General features: G+C 44.5%; 1 protein-coding gene across 1 annotated transcript in view; it reads left to right on the top strand.

The window, feature by feature from the left end:
- The first annotated feature begins 2,159 nt into the window (after positions 1–2,159).
- fut8b (fucosyltransferase 8b (alpha (1,6) fucosyltransferase)) overlaps positions 2,160–12,125 on the top strand; it is an 81,415-nt gene continuing 71,449 nt past the window's right edge. Inside the window, exon 1 of the mRNA XM_070987142.1 lies at positions 2,160–2,356. The gene's annotated coding sequence lies outside the window, so the exon portion shown is untranslated. The remainder of the gene's footprint in view (positions 2,357–12,125) is intronic.

The raw sequence follows: 12,125 nt of genomic DNA, 5'->3' as shown, positions 1-12,125 counted from the left end.
TCTACATCACACGCTTATTTTTGCCATTTAGGCATATATTGCAATGACATTCCCTGGAACTTACTGCTCTTATACTATCTTTTAATTCATTCCTGCAAATTGCAAGTGAATATAATTCTATCCGTTAGTCTAATTTCTATGCTGCGATTGTGTAATTGCTCTTACAACAAGAATACAGGCTTCCTCTGAGTTTTGCTTTCATTTGTTGTAGGTATTAACAAATCTGGGATTTTTCTTTGGAGCAAGAAAGAGTCATGATGAAAACACTTTCAGTTTCAGTCTCTTTGTTCTACATCACACCCTTATTTTTGCCACCTAGGCATACTTGCGATGACATTCCCTGGAGACTAAATCTTAAAATTGAATGAATTATATTATGGGGACTTGTGTTTTGTCCCCATAAGGAGGGCGAGTCCCCACTATGTGACTGTGTAAACAGAGTTATGGCAATGTGAGTTATGTCCATAGTCTCATTGACATAATGCATTCCCTGGCCCCTAAACCTATCCTTAACTACCACAACTACACGCCTAATCTAACCCCTACCCTAAACCTAATCTAAGCCTAATTCTAACCTAAACCTTAAAACCAAATCCTAACCTTCAAACAGCCCTTTGTAGTTGTACCAAAGTGTCCTCATTTTCCACAAATGTAACCAAATGTCCTGACTTTGCTGGTTAGAAACGTGTCCTCACTATGAAGCAACTACAACCACACACACACTCACCACCATTAAGAAAGCACTGCGAGCCCTCTGAGTTTTTACTCCAACTGTTGTTACAGCTGCATTGGCTTAGCTGTACATGATTGCTTCAGTTCTGTGCAGGACAGAGTCGGCCCTTTTCTCTGTGCCATGTAGATAATGAAACCACTCCGTTCTGACAGACAGATAAATATGAAATGTTAACATCATACTTTGGAGAATGTATTTGAGCTGAGCATCTGAGCAATGGCACAGCCTAATGTGACTCCCCCGTCTCCTCCACCTGGTGAAAAGTTTGCTTTGTCTGTCTAGACGTATTCCCAGCTGCACTGAGTTTATCAAGCGAGATAAAAATTGACTATGAAAGTTACAGTATTTGGTTTCTCTTATCACTCAAATGAGAAAGAACTGAGCGATGCTGATTGTTCTGAGGAAAGAGAATATGCAGGCGGTAATCTTAGAGGTTGTAACAGATGGAGCAGAGTGCTGCTTCTTGGGGAGCAGGCAGGTAACATGATCGCTGTTGATACGAGTGAGGATTGAAGAGTGTAACACTTGAGTGTGTAGGATGGTGTCCGAGAGGCTCTGCCCTGCACCAGTGCTGTGCAAGTCTGAAGGTCAGGCAGAGTGTCACCCCTCGGGGGGAGTGGTACCCTCCATCACCCAGGTGGCACCAGGTCTGTCAGTCTATGATCCCGACTGCAGTACAACAATTTGACACTGGTGTGCGCACTGCAGCTTCCACTCCATCCTACTCCCACCAGCATCAAGGCAGCCAGCGAGAGCCAGGCGCAATCAGGAAATTAGATCACCGTGCCTTCAAAATAAATGATCCGGCGATTAACCAATAAACTTATACCACGTAATTACTGTCTAGCCAATGTGTTTTAAATATGTCCCCATAAAAAATGTCTAAATCTGAACACAGGAAAGGAAAGGCAGGTTTATTTGTGAAAGAACTTTTAAACACAAAGGCACTTAAAAGTATTTTACATGAGGCCTTGATATATTTGAAATGTTTAACTATTTAAGAGGAGAATAGATACAACGAAATCAAATCAATTGAAGTAGAAAATACACAAAAATGATTTCAATTTCAATGCAGTAAAAAAAGGATAAAATACAAATGTAGGTATAGGGAAGGTATTGTTGGCTTATTATTTGAAATGTATTTGCATTAAGCAGAAATAGTCAAATAGACCTCACAACACCTAAAGGGAGCACAACAAAGTCCAGTTTGTGAACATTTAACACGGAGTTCAACCTCAGAGTACAGCCATTTGTCTTAATTTGTAGTGTTTTATAATTACAATTGCCTGACAGGTGCCACAGTCAACTGCAACTGACTAACTAAACTGGACCTGATACCAGACACACTACAAAGTCACTGTACTTAGTGACCACACAGACTATTAGTTTGAAAAGTTGTGACCGGATATGGAGCTCCCCTCCTCTCAGGTCTGCGTTGACACCGGCCATCTAGCACAGAGCAGCCTCGACTGCCGTATTCAGACATCCCAGCTCTCCCAGTTCCTGCTTCCGCCGCAGCCTTTCCACTCACTTTTCTGGAGCAACAAATCTCGGCTGCCGCTGCGACACACAGCCTCCGCCGCCCCGGTCGGATGCCGCTGGACGCCGGTGTACCATGCCAAGGTAGGTGACCATAACCCTGCTGCATGGCGGAAATCTCGAAGCTACGGAGGCAGCGTTCAGCCCATAGATTCCCCCGCTACATCCCGGCCTGTTGACTGCGTCGCTGCTGAGATCCCGGTGACCAGATAGCGGTCACGGCAGGCAGGAATTTCAGGTCCCCGTTCTGTCAGAACCGTTATACGGACATTTTTGCTCAGCTCCAGAGGGATGTTCCGTTGCTTCTTGGGTTACGTTACATCCTCAAAATACCGGCCCGCGTTCTTCTTTGTTGCTTTTTCGCGTTTGGGAAGCAAGTGGGCATGTTCAAAACAATTCACGGCGTATCCGCGCAACGACTACGGCAGTTAGCCTGAAACCTCCTTCAGCTCCGCGGCATTACCTGGACTGCGCCGCGTGAGCGAACGGGTGTCAAAGTACGTTAATTCGGCTGCCTCGTTCAAGCCTGAAAGCATCAGTAGAGCTAGAAGCGTGTAGCCTGTAAGCTAGCTTGTCCGGGTGCGCTTGTTTTCTGTTTGTGGTGGGCATGTACAGCGCCAGTTCTGGCCGTTAAACGAGACCCAAACGCGTTTGACCTCGCATACGTAACGTGAAAATGAAGACACATGACACAGGAGGTGGTGTTTGACACGGGTGTGTATCCTTGAGTGTCTTTTCTTGTCGCTGTGTGTGTGTGTGATGTGTGGCGGGCAGACAAAGCAGCTGCCTGTGTTTCAGCCTCAGTGCACCGCCACGATCAGGACTTGCTTGGTAATAATGACCACAGCCAGGCGTGCGTTTGTTTTCAGTATCTGGAGGTGTGGTTAATGTGTCATAAGGCCCTCTGATATGTGATTATGAAATACCCAGTCCATTCTTCCTCACACCAGGACAGTCAGGGGGAGCCAGCAGGGTGCTTTCTGCTTCCCACCCCTTCCTCCCTCTCACACACTTCACGGGGCTAACGATAGTACAAATGGCAGCACCTACATCCACAGCCAGTGCATGTGGTTCTGTGTTCAGTGTAGCTTATCTGATGGAGCCTGGCGTCAGTGCTGGTAAGACTAGAGGTTGAATTCCCAGCAGGGCCACCCATTAGAGGATGTATGCCTTCATGGTGGAATGGCTTGTGGTGAATGTACAGCTCATTGAATGGATGGGTGTAATATTGTTGTGATCTCAGATCTGAACTCAAAGCTTGTCAGGGAGCACTAGGCTGCAAGGCTCCTTCTAATCTCATTTTAATAAGACGCATTCAGTGGAAAATAAGTGCAATATCCTATGGCGTTTGCATAAAACTGGTTTGTGACTTAACTGTAGCATTCCATATCACTTAGTGTCTGCAGCTGATATTACAGGGCATATTTCATCTGTCTGAAGCAATGTGATTTTCCTTTCTTTGTCAGCATATTGTCTGACTATAAATGATCGGCTCATAGTGTTGTATGGTCCCCCAATTATCCCAAAGTTTTGATCCATTTACGACCAATATTCATTGTGTTCTTACTTGAATTGTAGTTGCTGACTAGGCAGAAACTCAACACCTATGGACAACTAATGCATCATTAATGTTATCTAATAAAGTCAGCCTTGGTAACTGGAAGCAGATTGATTGAGTTATTAGCCTTAACCCATTCATGAATAAGTAAACAGCCATTTATATCGCAATGACAGCAGTCTATGCCACGGCGGGGGGACTCTGTCTTAAATTCCAGTGGTGAGCAATGTGCTGCTTCAGATAGACGCCTATTTGAATTTTAACTGTTTTAAACTGTCAGGGGCCAATTATTTTACATAAAGCAAAGTGACTCATGCTTTGGCAACAAATTGCTGTGATCTGGGCTTTACCATTTTTAGAATGAATAGGCATAGCCACGGGTGGACCCATTTATATCAGCCAAGTGCAAATAATTGCATTAGAGCAGTTCATTCCGGGCTGTGTAATTTTTGATGAAGCACTTAAATGAAATAGTAGTGATGACAGTCAAACTCACCCTTGAAATTGACTTAGCAGGTCTGACGTTTTTTTTTTTGCAGAATGCCTCCCAGGTTGTGTTGTTGCTTGTTGTTGATTTGATTGCTTCAGACAAATGTTGCATTTGCTACCATGTAGGTACTGTAACACAAGATACTGCATCTATAATAGAGGAGAGTGCGCTTTCTAGTGAACCCCCACCCCACACATGCAGACTTCAGCCGGTCTATTTTCTCTCATTCCTCTTCCCCCTCTCTCTCTCTCTATGCCCTTTGTGCTTCCACCTTCCATGCCTCATGCCACTGTCTGTCTTCATTTTTGACTAATGAGTTCATTAAACATATTAGTGTTGCTCTGCCAAAGAGGTTAGATGTGGTGAGCAAAAATGGGCGGTGACTCATTTCATAGTTTTATCTGTATTTAACGCTGTGCACATTTGTCACATGGCAAGCTCCGTTTCTCTTTTTTGGTTTAGTGCAGCAAGCCACTGCCAAGTGGAGTTTTATTTAAAATAGCAGTTGGATTTGTTTTTCATTTCAATTCTGTCTGCAATACCAGCCTATCACCTGCACAGCAAGTGCCTCTGTTTGCATGAAAAGCCATTCTAATTTCAGGCATCACAGTGTTTTGGCGCACTGTACAGTGTGTGTATAATGCTTGATATTGGCTTCAGTGTGCTGTTTATACATCCCCTTTTTGCACACGGGTGTTCCAGATCCCCACCACCACCTCTTTTTTTTATTCTGAAGACGTCAGACGGATGAGAAGAGAAGGCTGAATTGAGCAATGGAGGAAACAAACAACACATTTTGAAGACATGTTCCCAGTTTGGGAGTCCTCGTGCTACAAGCACAAAGAACATTGAAGTGAAGAGGCTATGCAAGGCATGGTAATGCTTGTAGCAAGCTGCAGTAACAATGCTACCAAAGAGGAAGGCTCATCTGGCAGCATTGTTTTGTTTGTATTGTTAATCCATGTGCAGGGTATTTCTGCTCCCCAATTCCAGACAATATACTGTAAATAGAGCAGAAGCCTTTGAAAAGAAGCTTTTTCCTTTGTTGTTCCTGCTCTGAGGAAGGGAAAGACTGATTTCAGATGGATACATGGACACACACCCATCTGAGTTCTGAGCCTTATTATTAAAGACTTGGTCCGTCAAAACAAGAAAGATGAAGAATAGCTGGTTAATGCACTGTCTGTTTTCGTTCTCCTCTACCCTATAGGCTTTTGAAGACGCCAGAAAAGAGATGAGAAAATAAGGATGTTAAAAACTTTGTGCATGAGAGTAGGGACTGAAGAGCTAACCAGCTGCATGCCATGTGCAGTGCAACATACCTGTAGTCTCCAGTTTCTTGTAAGCTTGCTGAATACAGACTTTCTAAAGGGCAAAATCTGTAGGAAAAAGACCTTTCTGCCATCACTCTTCTCCTGCTCTCATCCTACTGGAGGGCCATTATTATCTGTATTGTAAGACAGAGTGTCTGTCTAGTGATCGTACGAGCCAATCACAGGACGAGTGTGGGGCAGGTTTCCATGGAGAAAAGCGGGCTGGGCTGCTGAAGCTGAGCTTCAGCAGCCCAGCCTGATCCAGGCTGATAACATTCTCCGGCAGCAGAAAAAGAAAAGGCCCCAGCAGGCCTGCCCTGCTGTCTGCCTGTCTAAATGTCTCGCTGCTTGTTTACCTGTCTTACTCAGCTGAATGTCTAAAGACAGGATGGAAGATGGGGAGTTTGGAATAGGGATTCAGTCAGACAGGCACAATAGGGCCTTGGCCCGATAGCCACTTGGCATCAGATTGGATTTGTGTAGGGACTGGATCTAGCTCACATCATGCCTTAGCCGCAGCTGTCTTGGGTGGGTTTGGAGGATGTGTGAATGTGTGTTAGGTTTGGGCTGAGGCGTAGACCAGTCAGAGATCCCGACCTGAACTACTCCTTGAAGAGTGTGCTGCCCCAGCTCTGTTTGGCCCTGCAGGGAGACAACCCAGCCTGCAGTGCACTCACATCAGAAAGGATGTGTGTGTGTGTGTGTGCGTGTGTGTGCGTGTGTGCTTGCGTTTTCTGTATCTCGGGAGTTATTGCTTCTGCAGCCTGAGCTGGGAAGTGGGTCTTACGACATTTCTTCCCGGCTCATTGGAGCCGTCCAGAAATGGGCATGTACCCATCTACATGCAGCGCTTAAAATTCTCTCCTTCCCCTTTTTTTTCTCCTTTTCAATAGGAAGCACTTAACTGCCCCATGTTGCACGGCCTCCGGCATGCTTTTGCATTAATTTGTTTCTGTGTATATGCATATATATGGAAATGTATATCTACGTGTCTGTGTATTTTTGCTGTATCTGTATGTGAATGCTTAGCACCTGGACAAGAAGAATACAGTTAAGTTTTTGGTGCCCCTGCATGAGGAACTGAATTCACATGTGTATGACACACACTGAGAATTTTTAGCTCATCAGAAGTTGCTGAGGGACTCACTGTGGGACACAAACAGCCCCCCCTCTCCCTGCCAACCACCCACCCACCTACCCACAAAATCCCCTGATGCTCAGTGCCTATGGCCCATCAAACAGCATTGTCAGCCCCTCTGAGTCCACAGCTCAGGCCCGGATCAGAGCAGGCATGGAGGGCTAGAGGGATTCAGGGATGCTGCTAAAAATTCTTAGCCGCCTGACAAGATACTGCACTGTCTGGGTCTTATGCACCCCACAGCGATGAACTAAAAACAGGATCTAAACCTTCTTTGGCTGCTAAAGGGCTCTTTCTAGCATGGGAGCCTCCTGAAAGTACAAACCCACACTAGTGGCATCTACGGATGGATGGGACAGAGATTTGGAGTGTAGAAGAGGCAGATGGGTACGAAGGGGAAATTAGGAGAGAAGAGAGAGGTAGTAATTGGGACAGCTGCGCAGCTTGAGGCATAAGCAGTCAGATCACCCACCTCACTCCCATCCCTCCACTCTCTGCTCTCCCCACCCCAGAAAATAAAAAAGAGTGCCAGAGAGCCAGATGCTGGCCATTAGGATCACAGTGACAATAGCCCAAATTCATTCTGCAGCCAGAACACAGAATGCACAAGCCCACAAAGACACACACACACACACACACACACACACACACTCACACACAGGAATAGAAAAGGACTATGAGCTCATCTGACAGAATGGGTGCATTTCCCACACTTGTGTAGAAAGATTGTGTGACAGGCCTGCCTCTGCACGGGGGTTTGTGGATATTATTCTGTTTTCAACAGGAAGCCCAAATTCCCAGCAGCCACTCCACCTCTACCCACACACACGACGACTATTGAATGACTTCCATTTAGCCAGTGGTATCTGATCCAGTACTGGCCAGTATTGGGTGGCCTGTGTGTGACCGCCACACAGGTCCAGAGAGGGTTCAACCCCAGGCCCCGGCAAAGTGGGACCTGGACCTTGATAAAAGGCCTGATTTATCTTTCTAACGGGGGGGGGGGGGGGGGGGGGGCTATTTATGTCACTGGTGCCAGTCCTGCTTCCTAGAGGGTTTGTTTGCCATAGTTGGGGGAGTGTTTGTGGATTTTTGCTGTTACACTGTTGATCCCCAGGGGGTAAATTCATCTGTGTGACCTCTGCTGCGAGGTCAGAACGTAAGGTCAGCTGCACTGCATGGTCCTCGTAGCTGGAAGGGATTCAGTGTTTCGCTTAGCACTAAGCCCCTGGTTGTCTGTACCAAGTTCACGGGAGGTGAGGTGGTTAATGTGCATGTGTCCATCTCCGTATCTATCAAAGACTTCATTGTAAGCGTGTGTGGCATGTGCAGTGTGTGTTACACATGGTTGGCAGTGTAGGGCGGCGGCTGAGAGGATTGTGAGGGATCGTAGAGGATTGGCCTGATTGGATTTCCGTTGCGGGAGTCCTGTCACCTGGCCCAGCATGGCGCTCTGGAAGACAGTGGGTTAGCAATCAGGGAGCAGTCACACTGTGAATATACAGCAAGATCTGCATTTACGCAATGCAGACACAGTCATCCACTGTACAGAATGTAAAGTTAAACCTCCTGTCAAGTCAAATCAGTTTTACTTATATTGCCCGATATCACAAATCTGCCTCAGTGAGCTTTACCTTTGGACCTTCTGTATGTTTGTGGGAAAAAAATCCCCCCAAAAACTCTTTAATGGACAGAGCAACAGTGAAGGTATCCCTCCTCCAGGACAGACAGATGGACATGTGTCCAAAGCAGACCAATATAGTAAAACTGCAGTATCCAGTTTCCATACAACCAAGAGGAGAGGCTTATTATCCTGGAGGAGGGAGATCGAGATCCACAGCATGTGGAACAAGGCACTGACAGCCAGGAGAGAGAGAGGTCCCAGGATGCCCATGGTCCAGCAAAGAGAAGCCTTAGTGAATAGAGAGGACACACAGCTTGGATCCTCATTTGCTTGTAGGACAACAACAAACACAGGGTTTAGAGAGATGCAGTGGTTGTCAGAAAGTTTACAGTACTCTTGTCGGCAGGACAAACATGGACTGTAAGTACTGGGCTTAATAGATTGGGATGAGGCTGAGAGCGACCTGCAGTGAGGATAGTGGTACTTGGTACAAAGCCTGAGGTAATAGGCAGCTAACTGAAAGTAAAGGCAAAAAGATGAGTTTAAATTTTGGATTTAAACAGAGTCAAACTGTCTGATATTAGCAGGAGGGTTATTCCAGAGGAAAGGGGCACGATAGGAAAAGGCCCGGCAGCTTGCTAACATCTTTTTAACTCTGGGGACAGACGGAGTCTTGTATTTTGAGGGCATGGGGATGGAGTATAAGGTTTAAGGAGATCGTCCCGGTGTGAAGGACATGTCCATTTACAATTTTACAAGTCGTCAGAAGCACATAAAAGTCTGATCTGACACCACTTGATGCCAAAACCTTAATTAGGTTGCTTGATGGTATTTTTCTAACTACTCTGTAGAGGGTGTCATGTCACATTTTCCTCTTTTTGACAACCCCAACTGTAAATCGTATCCACCCCTCACAATTAAACCAAAAAGACTTGATTTTGACCCCTTTAAGTGATGATCAATGATTATACTGGCAGAAATCTGTTTTTAACCAGGCTGTGATGCTAATTTCTCCAATAAGTAGCCTCAAAAGACCAGAATGCAATGCAGCAACAAGACACTTTGTGTTCTAAAGAAAGTGCACAATGTATTTGACTAAAAAAAGCCACTGATATGCTGACTACCCCCCCATCCCTACCCACCCCCCCCGCATATAGGTCTCTAACCCACTGCTGAATAAAACAGCTTGTTCCATTGAGCTTGTCAGGCCTTTTCTCGGGGGCTTGTTGAAAAGCACTCTGGGAAATATAGGAAATCACTAACTGAAGTCAAATTAGAAGAGGACGGCTGAAAGAAAGTGGGTACAACAAAATAGTAATGATAACAATCACAGAATAACTCCTGGAATGCATTGTTCATCACATATTGATGATTTTCAACAACGTAAGCGTATCTGAGGGGGGGATTGTTCTTCTTTTCTCGTAACTCTCCTTTAGGGCTGAGGTGGATTTAATTGAGGACATTAGGAAAGGATCAGGGTGGTATTTTACAAAGAGGGACTCTAGACTTAGATAACTGTGAATGGTTTGTTACATACGTGGCTGAATTCAACCTCTAAACTTAACATGTTAGGATTTATGTCACAGATTCAGCTTCATCAGGATGCAGTTAATATTTTTTTTAATGCTGCCATTGGCTTTGAGTTGCATACTCCACTATATGAATGTGCACGATTTTGATGTTTCTGATTTTGCTTATTGAATGCACGCCCCTCAAACAGGCAGAAATATCTGCATTTCCATTGTGCAGAGGGATCACAGAGGTGTTAAGGAGTGGATTACACTGTGATCCTCGCACTGATTTGACATTAATTCGTACCTGAGCAATTTACTCACCCAAAGACAGAGGACAGCCGCAGAGCTGGATCTGCAGTGTGGACAACACATCAGCATTATTTTGACATATATTGCAGCTGCAATGCATTTTGAAGAATAGATTTAAGGTTATATTAATTTAATAGATGTGACTTGAAACATTTCCAGGAGCCCCTCCTTTGGATGACTGTGGGAATATCTCCCAATGGACCTCTAAGTGATGTCCAATCTCTTGGTGCTTAATGATATTTCTGGGTATTAAGGAGTTCTGTGTGCCAGAAAACTCTAATGCCCAGTGTTTCAGTTATTGATTGAGTTATAAACTGAATTTATAATGCCCATGTTGCAGGCTTTGCATAATAGATATTGCATTATTTTATGCCGCAGTATCAATATGAATTTTCTGCCCTTGTACGGTATAGATGGCAGGTTTTTGTAGGTTGCAGGGGCAGTTCATATTAGTAATGTGCTCGTCTTGTGCAAAGTAACATGTATTTCTCTCATTGGCTGCCAGGGGGTTTCCATCAAAAAGGGGCAAATTGATTTTTTTTAGTTCCGCATCACTTATAAAAACAGTAAGCAGAAGTGAAATAAAGCTTTGCATTCTTGTGTAAACAGTTACCATATTGTTTAGGGTGAATTGAGCTGTGCAAGAGAGCTACTTGAATGCCGCAGTCATTATCTTTGTCACATGTCATCCCCTGGCCTTTGCATTCTTTCCTCTCATGTCATGCCGTGCAGATCAATTGCTTCACAAATAATGTCCAAGAAACCAGTTATTTCCTCTGCTCTGTTTGTTTTTGGAAGCAGTACCAGAGTGTAGTAGCCTTCTTTTTGCAGTGGTACAACTTAAACCATGGGTCTACAGAATGTAATCTCTCTCAGCATTGAGCTAGTGACTGATACAGTTGAGGGTTAAGTGTTCTCTTGGGTCTCTGAAGTATCAGTCGGGCATAGTGTATCTGTGGTTCAGCTGGTTGCATGTGGGGAAGAGTGTGATTTTACCAGCATGAGCCTGAGCTTCAAGATTTTGTGAGTTTGAGGAGCAGGAGGATAGTATGGTCTTTTATCAGTTTGGGAATTGGGAAGTGCAGCTGCTGCTTCTCTTTGATGCTTCTTGAGGCTTCATGAACCCCAGAAAGGGAAAAAGAACAAAACAGTATTTCACATTTCTTTGCCCCCTCCCTTCCTGTTTGTCTTTGTCCCTGTTTTGGTTCCCCCTTGTTGTTTTGTAATTTCTGATTTCATTTCAGCTTTTGTCATAGAGGAGGTCATAGAGTTAAAAAACATTGCTGTAACATCCAGGTCTGCCAGTTTTGCAGGGCAAGACTGTAAACCATGCAGGACGTCGTGTCCAAAGCCAACACCTGCACTGAGCCTCCAGTCAGATTCATAGGCCACCTTTGTTTTACTACATTAGCACTGAGGCTGGGGTTTGACAGCATTTTATTGAATCTGAATCCAGTATCCCTTACCCAGTCTGAATCCTTTTGAATTCCTCATCTCATTAAGTTTAGCTTGTAAAGAAAGTTTAAATAACAGCTCAGAAAGATTTGGGGTGCTGTGTAGAACATAAATAAAACAGAATGTGATAATTTGCTCATTTGGAAATGGTACAAAGACAATATATTTAATGCTTTTTCTCATCCCCTTCATTGATTTTTGGAAAAACCTACTTATTCTGTGTTTGATGCAGCAACACATTTTAAAGATGTTGGGACAGGAGCAACTAAAGACTGGGAAAGATGTGGAATGCTCCAAAAACACCTGTTTGGATCATTCCACAGGTAAACAGGTTCATTGGTAGCAGGTGAGAGTATCATCATTGTGTGTGAAACGCTGGCTTTTACACCTGATTTTTCACAAACTGTTTGATCAAAACAATGGAGGTCCTGATTCAGAACTATGGGGTTAAT

Source organism: Chaetodon trifascialis, chromosome 19 (assembly GCF_039877785.1).
Source record: "Chaetodon trifascialis isolate fChaTrf1 chromosome 19, fChaTrf1.hap1, whole genome shotgun sequence".
NCBI lineage: Eukaryota > Metazoa > Chordata > Actinopteri > Chaetodontiformes > Chaetodontidae > Chaetodon > Chaetodon trifascialis.
Note: the sequence above shows the minus strand (reverse complement) of the source record. Positions and strands in the feature narration are given on the sequence as shown.